General features: G+C 42.9%; 1 long non-coding RNA gene across 1 annotated transcript; it reads left to right on the forward strand.

Moving 5' to 3' along the window:
* Window positions 1–7,952: 7,952 nt before the first annotated feature.
* LOC117740569 lies at window positions 7,953–8,294 on the forward strand. Its single transcript, XR_004610628.1, has 3 exons — window positions 7,953–7,993; window positions 8,098–8,169; window positions 8,266–8,294. It is a non-coding gene; the product is annotated as an uncharacterized LOC117740569 (long non-coding RNA).
* The last annotated feature ends 3,157 nt before the right edge of the window (window positions 8,295–11,451 follow it).

Genomic DNA, 11,451 nt, shown 5'->3' on the forward strand with positions numbered 1-11,451 from the left:
TCACAAGCTTTTCACACACTGTTGCTGGTATTTTGGCCCATTCCTCCATGCAGATCTCCTCTAGAGCAGTGATGTTTTGGGGCTGTCGCTGGGCAACACAGACTTTCAACTCCCTCCACAGATTTTCTATGGGGTTGAGATCTGGAGACTGGCTAGGCCACTCCAGGACCATGAAATGCTTCTTACGAAGCCACTCCTTCGTTGCACGGGCGGTGTGTTTGGGATCATTGTCATGCTGAAAGACCCAGCCACGTATCATCTTCAATGCCCTTGCTGATGGAAGGAGGTTTTCAGTCAAAATCTCACGATACATGGCCCCATTCATTCTGTCCTTTACACAGATCAGTCGTCCTGGTCCCCTTGCAGAAAAACAGCCCCAAAGCATGATGTTTCCACCCCCATGCTTCACAGTAGGTATGGTGTTCTTTGGATGCAACTCGGCATTCTTTCTCCTCCAAACACGACGAGTTGAGTTTTTACCAAAAAGTTCTATTTTGGTTTCATCTGACCATATGATATTCTCCCAATCCTCTTCTGGATCATCCAAATGCTCCCTAGCAAACTTCAGATGGGCCTGGACATGTACTGGCTTAAGCAGGGTGACACGTCTGGCACTGCAGGATTTGAGTCCCTGGCGGCGTAGTGTGTTACTGATGTTAGCCTTTATTACTTTGGTCCGAGCTCTCTGCAGGTCAATCACTAGGTCCCCCCGTGTGGTTCTGCAATTTTTGTTCACTGTTCTTGTGATCATTTTGACCCCACGGGGTGAGATCTTGCGTGGAGCCCCAGATCGAGGGAGACTATCAGTAGTCTTGTATGTCTTTCATTTTCTAATAATTGCTCCCACAGTTGATTTCTTCACACCAAGCTGCTTACCTATTGCAGATTCAGTCTTCCCAGCCTGGGGCAGGTCTACAATTTTGTTTCTGGTGTCCTTTGACAGCTCTTTGGTCTTGGCCATAGAGGAGTTTGTAGTGTGACTGTTTGAGGTTGTGGATAGGTGTCCTTTATACTGATAATGTGTTCAAACAGGTGCCATTAATACAGGTAACAAGTGGAGGACAAAGGGGCCTCTTAAAGAAGAAGTTGCAGGTCTGTGAAAGCCAGAAATCTTGCTTGTTTGTAGGTGACCAAATACTTATTTTACCAAGGAATTTACCAATGAATTCATTAAAAATCCTACAATGTAAAATTCCTGGATTCTTTTCCCCCATTCTGTCTCTCATAGTTGAAGTGTACCTATGATGAAAATTACAGGCATCTCTCATCTTTTTAAGTGGGAGAACTTGCACAATTGGTGGCTGACTAAATACTTTTTTGCCCCACTGTATATACACACAGGTACTATTCCCCACGAAGAGATGTGAGGTTGAATCGTGGGGCGACTGTGGGTCAGTGGTTAGCATAAAAGCGTCAGCTAAATGACATGTAATGTAATCGTTGTCCCTCTATTCCAGAGTCAATAACCTCAACTGTATTTGTCTTCGGGTCAAAGTGGCCCTTGTTATATACCACCCCAAAAAAATAAAATAAAATAAAATAAATTGTCTCTACCGTTGTCCTCGGGTCAAAGCGACCCGCGTTTACCCATGACAATGAGCCTGGGACAAACAGATTATGTGTTTTTGTGTGGAGGGGAGGGGAAGAGTGGAGTTCAGCGTAGACCTCGTGGTCAGTCTCGTCGGTGTGTTTGCACTGATCAAAGGCTCCTTAGCGAAGGCAGTTTGACCCACGGGACACGGGGGTGTATGCTTGTGAGTGAGGACAACACATTAAGAAGCTGACGGCTTTGGTTTTTTCCCAGTATTCACAGACTAAAGCCTTACCTAGAATTCGGTAAGACATGTTTGCCAGCATACCCCCCAGGAGGTCCAAAGGGTACATCAGGTTGGGTGTAGGATTTCATAACGACATAGCGGGGTTTGTGTATTAAGCAAATTCTTTCCTGATTTGTTGAATTATCCTTATCTACCAACGCACACAAACAGACTGAGTATACAAAGCAGCACAGGACCCCTTCAATCCAGCTTAAACTGAAAACACAGCCTGACATCAGACATACTGTCATAAGTATGTACAGTGACTCCCAAGTGGGCACTGCATGGGCCCACACTGAACCCCACTGGAGACCCATTCTGATCAGTACCTCAACCTGGACCCCAAAGTGTACGGTCCATTCAGGCACAAAAATTCGCAATGACAATGTAGCACACAATAAGCTGAAATATTAATGGTAGCACGTTGGAGAAACATTGAAGATAAAAATTATAAATCTGTCTCAGTGAGTTTTACAATCTGTACACATACAACATCCTCTGACCTTTGACCCTCACATCGGTTCAGGGACAAACCCTCCAAAAAAACCTTTAACGGGCAGAAAAAGGGAAGAAACCTTCGGGAGAGCAACATATTATTCTAACTTACATAAAGTCGATCCAGTATTGCAGTCAACGGTTAGGTTGAACTTTGAGGACAGGCAGGTTCCATTTCTGAGAAAAGAGACAAGAGGTAGAGCTGAGTTAATATTCTAACAGCTGTTTCATAACAGCAGCCGTCAAGTAAAAGTTAGTTATTGCGCTAGGTTGAGCTAAACAAATGAATGGCTGCTAGTTAACATTTATAAGCTGTTTTTTGCTAATTTCTGTCTAAAATCAGTGACTAAGAATTTTGATGGTAAACCTTCCACCATTATTATAAACTATATGGGGGATTCTGCTTTTTTTTCCAGTATTTACAAACTAGAAAGCCTTTCCACAGAATTAGGTAAGACATGTTTGCCAGCTGACCCCCCTGCAGGTCCAAAGGGAACATCAGGTCGGGGTGTAGGATTTCAAAACGACATTGCTGGGTTTGTGTATTAAGCAAATTATTTCCTGATTTGTTGAATTGTCCTTATCTACCAACACACACAAACACACTGTGTATACAAAGCAGCACAGGACGCCTTCAATCCAGCTCAAACTGGCACACAGCCTGACCTCAGACATACTGTCATAAGTGTGCACAGTAAGAAGGCACTCAGTAAGCATGCAATGGGCCCACAATGAACTCCAATGGAGACCCACTCTGATCAGTACCTCACCTAGACCCCAAAGTGTACGGTCCGTCCATTCATGCACCGTACTTCGCAATGATAACGTAGCACACAGTCAGAATCAAAATCAGAATAATTTGCACATACAAGGAATTTAACATAGGAAATTAAATTGAGAATTTAATAAAAACAATAAAAACAGTGAAATAATAGATAAATATCGTAAACAACAATCATATAAGTGTATTTTTTTAAATTATGTTCCTTTAAATATATTAACATTAAACATACATACCAAAATTAGACATGTCAGACAATAATAAAGTACAGAAAAACAAAAACACAACAACAACAACAAAGAAAACCTTTAAAAAAAAGAGCAGACAAATAAAGCAAACAGAAAAAAAATAAAATATATACAGACCCCGACACCCCTTTATTATCTTTTACATGTAAATGTGCATACTCACATACCTGCATTGTTCCTGCATTTTCTTGATAACACAAATTCCATCCACGAGTACTTGACCAATCCTCTAATTTGTTATAAAAGCCATTAGGGTTTTCCATGCTTGGTCAGTTTGGCTTGAACTGTTCTTTACCCTGGCAATCATATTTTTAAATGCAGCCGTCTGTGTCATAAGTTTGAGCCAGTCTGTGAGCGTGGGCTTATGTAGGCTCTTCCAGTTTCACAGGATAAGCCTTGCTGCCACCATGAAATCTGTTAATGATATTCTGATCTCTGCTTTGGTGAGGCCTGATGGCACTATTGATGCGTCCCCTAAGAAACACAGCTGTGGGGATTCTGGTAAAGGCCGTTTGAGCAACCCTTCTAACATTTCCAGTACTACCTTCCAAAAAGGCAACACATTGGAGCACTCCCACAAAGCGTGTAGAAAAAAGCCCATTTCTATGTTACATTTCCAACATGTATTGTCCTGCATCAAGCCCATTTTATACAGTTTCAGAGGTGTAAAATAAAATGTATGTACAATTTTGTAGTGAGTAAAAAGCACTTAGGAACTCCTGAATCTTCTTCTCTTTTTCCTCTTCTCTTTTCAATCCAAACCCGGACCCCATGCTACTCCTCAGCTGTAAATACTTCCAGAAATCCCCCTTCTCATCTAAATTAAATGTTTCTTTAAGGTCCTTGAATGATTTAAATGAGCCTTCTCTGTAGAGATCTTTGATAACATGTATTCCTTTTGCCAGCCATGTATCCCATAGAAATACTTTTTTCCCTAAACAGATGAGAAGATTATTCCAAGTAGAGAAGTAGCTTTGTTTGTATTGAGATATCCCCAGAATCTTATGTGCCCTCACCCATGCCCACTTAGAGTGTTGTAATATTAGATTTCCATGTGTGTTTTTGTGATAACGAGTCCATAACCTGGAATGGAGCTGTTAATTACTCTTCCATCTTTACCCATGCGTGGTTGGATTCATAGTTCGCACAATGCCGTGCTAGCACATTTATTTTGAATACTATGCTATATAATTCCATATTTGGAATAGCCAATCCTCCACGTTTCCTTGAAGCAAAGAGCTTTTTCATACTGATTCTAGGTTTTTTGCCACTCCATAAAAATTCCTTAATTAAATTGTTAAATTGTTTAAAGAGTCCTTTGTGTATTGTGATTTAAAAAACATAATGTAATATGTAATGTTAATTCTGTGTGTGTGTGTGTGCGTTAACTTGTTGTGCAGATGATTAAGCGAAGAGTCTTTTTTGTGGAAGGGAACTGTAGTGGCTAGTGAATTCAATTCAATTTCAATTCACTTTATTTTATTTAGCCCAATATCAGCAATTATGAATTTGCCTCAGAGGGCTTTACAATCTGTACACATACGACATCCCTGTCCCAGGACCTCACATCGGATCAGGAAAAACTTCCATGAAATAGAAAAAACCCTTACATAAGAAAAAAAGGAAGAAACCTTCAGGAGAGCAACAGAGGAGGATCCCTCTCCCCGGATGGACAGACGCAATAGATGTCATGTGTACAGAATGAACAGCATTACAGAGTTACATAAACACATTCAATGAATATGACAGAATGTATGAATAGACCTGAAGCCTCTAACTTCATGAGACTTGGCACCCGCTATCAGTTGGTTATACACCGCAGGGACACTTTGTTACCGGCCTTTCAGCTGGGAGAGGGTATCCTGTCGAAATGTGTGTGTGTTAAACGGTAATGAAGAAATGATGCCATTGAGCAAACTGGCTCTAAACTCCTCGGCAAGTGGCAAGGGCCCTTTGTGGTCACACAGCGAGTGGGGGATGTCAACTATGAGGTGGTGCGTTCTGACAGGGGTGGAGCTACACAGATCTACCACCTCAACCTCCTAAAAGCATGGAGAGAGGCGGAGTCTGTTTCTCTGGTGTCCGCGGTTTTTGAGAGAGAGGAGCTGGGGCCTGAGGCGCCAACTTCTACTAATCCGGCCTCGCTCCTTTGTGAAGACCATATCTCCGGGACCCAGTCAAAAGACATTGTCTAGTTGCAAGAGCAGTTTGCTGACGTGTTCTCCCTCCTGCCAGGTTGCACAAACCTCAAAGAGCAACAAATTGAGATGCCATCGGTGGTGCGGTCGCGACCCTACATGTTACCTGAACACAAAAGAAAAGTGGTTCAGAGGGAATTAGCGGCCTTGCTGGAGATAGGGGTAATAGAAGAGTCCAACAGTGCCTGGTGTAGTCCCATTGTTCTTGTGGTCAAGAAGGATGGATCTATACGATTCTGTGTGGACTATCGCAAGGTGAACGATGTGTCACAGTTCGATGCTTACCCAATGCCCCGGGTCGAGGAACTCTTTGACCGACCGGGCACTGCGCGTTTCTTTACGATACTGGATTTAACCAAGGGCCATTGGCAGATTCCTCTGTCACCAAAGGAAAAATGTCCTTCTCCACTCTGTATGGGTTGTACCAACTCACCACGCTTCCCTTTGGTTTGTTCAGAGCCCCAGACACTTTTCAACGCCTCATCTACCGTTTGCTGCGTCCGCACGCTGCATATGCGGCCGCCTACTTGAATGATGTGATCATCCACACCACCACCTGGGCGGAGCATGAGTAGCAGGTGGGCGGTGACCTATCTGACCCGGAAAGGTACCTCAGATCCGGTCCAGTGGACGGAGCAGTGCCAGTTGGTGTTTGAGAAGGTAAAACAAGCTCTCTGTGGGGAGCCACTCCTCCATACACCTAACTTATCTCTTCCCTTTACCGTGCAGACTGATACATCGAGGGCTGGTGGCCGTTTTCTCCCAGCAGGTTTGGTCGACTTAGCAAGCAATTGAAGTATTTCATCTGTTTTAAAACCAGGTTTAAAGTAGTCTTCAATGTACTCACAATTCATTTCTATGTCAACTAGAGGGTAACCTATGCCAAAGTCCTGCTTCTGACTGTTGTGGTTAAGTATCTCATAAGTATGACTTTTTATAATTTCAAACAAATTTTTATTTATTTTATTACTCTCATGCGTTCTCATGCACAATCATGGACACCACTGTGGACTGCGAAAGGGTACATTCCCGTTTCTTGTCTCTCAGGTGTCTGAGTGGTCCAATTAACGTTTAAGAAAAACAAGTTTCCCGGTGTTTTTCCACGGCACAGGCATGGCCACGAATCTTGGCATGTGATCCTCTCAGGTGCGTTCATTGTAAACAGTTATTCCTGGTACTTTCCAATAATAAACAAGGTGGTACAATGAGGTACTACACTGAACATATTTCTTTAATAGTGAGCTCATTACATAGTTTGAAAACCATGGCGGTACAATGAGGTATTACACTGAGTTATGATGTTTCGTGATAATACACTTCAATACCCATAGTACATAGGACAAAGGTATTTAAGAGGGAACAAGCGGAGAATGTTAATGTCCTGACCTGTGATTCCTCTCTGTAATAAACTCTATTATATCAGAAAGAATAGTGTCCGCGGAGATTCCTTCATCCTCATTCTTCAACATCACTGCCGCTTGAAAGATACGACACTTTCCAATAATAAACAAGGTGGTACAATGAGGTATTACACTGAACATATTTCTTTAATAGTGAGCTCCATTACATAGTTTGAAAACCATGGCGGTACACTGAGTTATGAAGTTTCTTGATAATATATATATATATATGTAGGGGACTGTATTTTATTTAAAATGTGTTTTACTTGTCGGTGGCAGATACTCAAAAGGCCAAGTCTACAAGACCACGTGCCTTGAAACCGGAGTGTAAACGAGCGGCTGGTGGTGGTGGTAAAGCTGCATGTAAAAGATCAAACAGGTATGTTTTGTATTAAATCTCTGCAATTTCTTATGTTTTTTCAAACTATGTATTTCCAATCATAACTAATGTCTTAAATCATGTCTGTTTTAGTTCTGCAACAACACAATGCAGACAGGTGCTGGGTGTGAAACGTGGTGGATCCCATGTTCTAGAGGATGATTTACATACAGACAAAAGAGACAGACGGTACCTACAGACCTATTGGCCCCACTAGCGTGATTCAGCAATATAAATAAATGCTATATATATATATATATATATATAATAATGTTGTTTAACATCACTATTTCTCAGGACCTTGACTGGAGATACAGCCTATAAATTACCAGAGACACCGAGAACCAGGGAAATAAACAGGGCTGTTGAAGCACTCGGTCGTGAAGTGTTTGTAACACCTCATTGTGAAGAAGAAGAAGAAGAAGAAGACCTCTGTCTGCCTGCATCGCAGGTGTCAAGACCCCTTGATGCTAATGAGGCTGAAACAGTAGGGGCCGTAAATGGGCTACGGACGCTGGTCGCAGGTAACAATGATCAACCCCCCCCCACCCCCCCCCCAAGAACACACATGTTTTTTTAAATGATGCTACAGGGCACATATATATATATATATATATATATATATATATATATGCGAGAGCTGGCTCCATCAGGCATACAATCAAAGAAAAAAAGGTATATATATATATATATATACACATATATGGTAAATAAAACACAAGTAATAAAAGATTCAAGGTGTTTACAGTGTAGGGATTCTTTTTGCTTTTCTTGTGCAGGCTTTTGAAAACGGTGTGCCATCTAAAGAACTCTGCAGAGTCCCTTGATAACAACACGAAAAAAGCCCCAAGGTGTGTATGTAACTAATGATGGCCAGTGTATAAATAAATAAATAAGTATTTTAATTAATCACTTTTCTTAATATTATTATTAATGTTATGTCTCAGAACACCGAAGAAGAAGCAGAAGAAGCAGCAGCAGAAGAAGAAGAAGAAGAAACAACAGACCACATCACTGCCTGGAAAAGAGTTCACCAACAACAACAACAGCACCAGCAACAACATCAACAACAACAACAACAAAGAGAACGTACCGGCGGACACCCAGGACTGTGCAGGGGCTCCTGCAGAATCCATTGTGTGGGGTGCGAATGCTGTGTTGGGGGATTCGTTACAGCTATTCCCAGACCAACCATCAGGTAATGGCTTTCAAGAATTGGCCCTGCCGCAGGATGCGTATGTGAATCTGAATGACATACAGACACCAATAGAGGCTGTGCCGCTGGAGTGTAATTCTCAATTAGAGGACCTACATACTCTTATTGACAATTGGCAGGCACCCGAGAACTGGGCTCCATACGACATAACTACAGAAGGGGACAGGGCACGTGATACGACTACTACTACTACGGGATCTTGCATGTGTGGGGGTGTAAATACTGAGGTCACAACACTGAGAAGCGAGGTGGGGGCGCTCAGGGAGATGCTGGCAAAATTCGTCAGTGACCAGGCCATTACAGAGCTGAGCATACAAGTGGGTGCACTCAGGGACATGCTGGCAAAATTCGCCAGTGACCAGACCAATACCGATCTGAACATACGAAAGGTCCTAGACGATCAGGCCAGGGTTACAGATACGTTGTTAACCATGCTCATTAGACGGGTAGACGGGTTATGATAAGGATATCTGGTTTCTTAAAAAGGTGTCATAATTTTTTTATTTTTTGTTTTGTTTTGTTTTTTTGTTTTGTTTTGTTTTTATACATATATGATATTAAAAAGTGTGTCTGACATATATGTGTGTGTGTGTGTGTGTGATTACACACTAGGTATAAAAAGATGGCCTCATCACCGCCACGAAAGGTGTTAAAACAGGGTAATAGCGGGGTGCATGATCAGATTGCCTCCAATAACAACAGTAATTCTGATGTTAATAGTCAAACTAACAGTATATCCCCCACAACTAATAATGATGATAATATACAGGTGTATATCGCACCTCCGACACATGACGAACTGACCGACGGACGAGAGCAACAACATATCATCATACAGTCATTGGCTAATCGTATGACAGGGAGTGCCGAGGCCCGAGGTTTCGAGTATGGTACCATAGATTCGTTTACATCCATCATAGATAATCCGCCCCCAGACCCAGATCAGGCAAATATTGACGCTAATACATCGACATTCACACAAGTGTCGGAGAGGATCCTGCAGAGGTGTGTGACATTACGAGATCTCATTTTGGCACTACCGGGGTTGACCGAGACACATCGAGTGGGTGGAGGGGAGCATGCTGAGGCGGTGGCATCTACATCTACTAATAATGGTGATAATATACAGCAGTATATCGCACCTCCGACACATGACAAACTGACCGACGGCCGAGAGCAGCATCATATCATTATGCAAGCATTAGCTAATCGCATGACAGGGAGTGCCGAGGTCCTAGGTTTTGAGTATGGTGACATAGAATCGTCTACATCCAACATACATAATGATACTAATACATCGACATTCACACAAGTGTCGGAGAGGATCCTGCAGAGATTATTGATATTAATAGATCTAGAAACGCATGGGACTATGGAGGTAATTGATGGGCGGAGGATGATGGAGGATACCATTCCACTAGTATACCAGTGTAAGTGTGGTTCACAACAATGATACGCACGTTGATATGCTACCATCACTGATAGACTCATGCATACTTGCAGAGAGACAGGGTGTCGGGGGTGATATGGAATTGCTTGAGGATGTGGAGGTGGTGGAGGAGGGGGAGGGGGGCATTTTGTCACTACCTGTAGCAGAGGCTGTAGCAGATGCTGTAAGGGTACCTGTAAGGGCACCATCTAGTGATACTATTGGGGTACTGGGGATGTCCTATAGTGATGATGATGATGATGATGATGATGATATCAGATTAGGGTTGACTGAGACACATCAAGTGGGTGGAGGGGCTCCTGATGGGGAGGTGGCGTCTACCTCAGGGGTGGGTTCTACGAGACCTATTCACACTAGGACAATTCCATCATTCAATGCTTTTGAACTACGACAAAGGGTTGATTTTGGAAACATAATACTCGAAGAAATAGACCGCATCCCTGACATGGTACGCGATGCTGTGGGTGGTATAATAAATAAGGCTGTAGACACAGCCCCCGCCGGGAGCATATTGAATGTAGTTTTGCGAGGCCCATCATTGGCCAGCGATGTGCAAGCCATTTTAAACGTGAGCGATGCATATAATGTCGATCTATTTATGGAGCAGATAGCCCAGGTCATCCAGAGCAATGATGATTCTATATCCGATGATGAATTGGAGCTAGTGGTCACAGTAGCCCAAAACAGTAGTGGGGGTGCTGGGGGGCGCCTAAAACTAGGTTGTGTCACATATGATGAAATCCTTTCAAAGAAGGGTCGTTTCCTATACCATTCAGGTAATAGAGGGAACAATCTATGCTTCTCCATGTGTTTGGCACACCATAAACAGCCGAAAACATCAGAGGCCGCCAAGCTGGCATACGCACAGCAGCTACAGAGTTCAGCCGGTTTTGACCCCATGCATAGTGTTGCATTCTCTGACGTGGGGGCTTTTGAAAACCTTTTGGGTGTAAAGATCATAATCTTTCATCACAATGTAGGACGTAAACGTTTGCAGTGCTTCCAGACTCATGAGACACCGAACGCCCAGACTGTGTGGTTATATCTACATGATGACCATTACTACATGATTGACAACAAGACTGGTTTTTTCGGAGCATCCTATGTATGCGACTACTGTTATGTGACATATGAATCTGTTCTATACCATAACTGTACACAGAGATGTAATGTTTGTTTCACCCCAGAATGTCGTACCCGGGCCGTCGCTACCCTGAAGTGTGACAGCTGTAAACGAATATGCAAATCCAGATTCTGTTTTGATCAGCATAAGAGGTCTGAGCTTGTTCATGGTGTAATACCGTGCCAGACAATCAAATACTGTGAGACCTGTGGTAAAACATACAAGATAGCCAAAAAACCACACAAGTGTGCAACCCCCTCATGTGCCCATTGCGGGGAGCCCCTGATGGAGAGCAGTGAACCGCATACCTGCTTCATACAACCGGTTGAAAAGAAACCTGCTCA

This window comes from Cyclopterus lumpus, chromosome 2 (assembly GCF_009769545.1).
Source record: "Cyclopterus lumpus isolate fCycLum1 chromosome 2, fCycLum1.pri, whole genome shotgun sequence".
Lineage (NCBI taxonomy): Eukaryota > Metazoa > Chordata > Actinopteri > Perciformes > Cyclopteridae > Cyclopterus > Cyclopterus lumpus.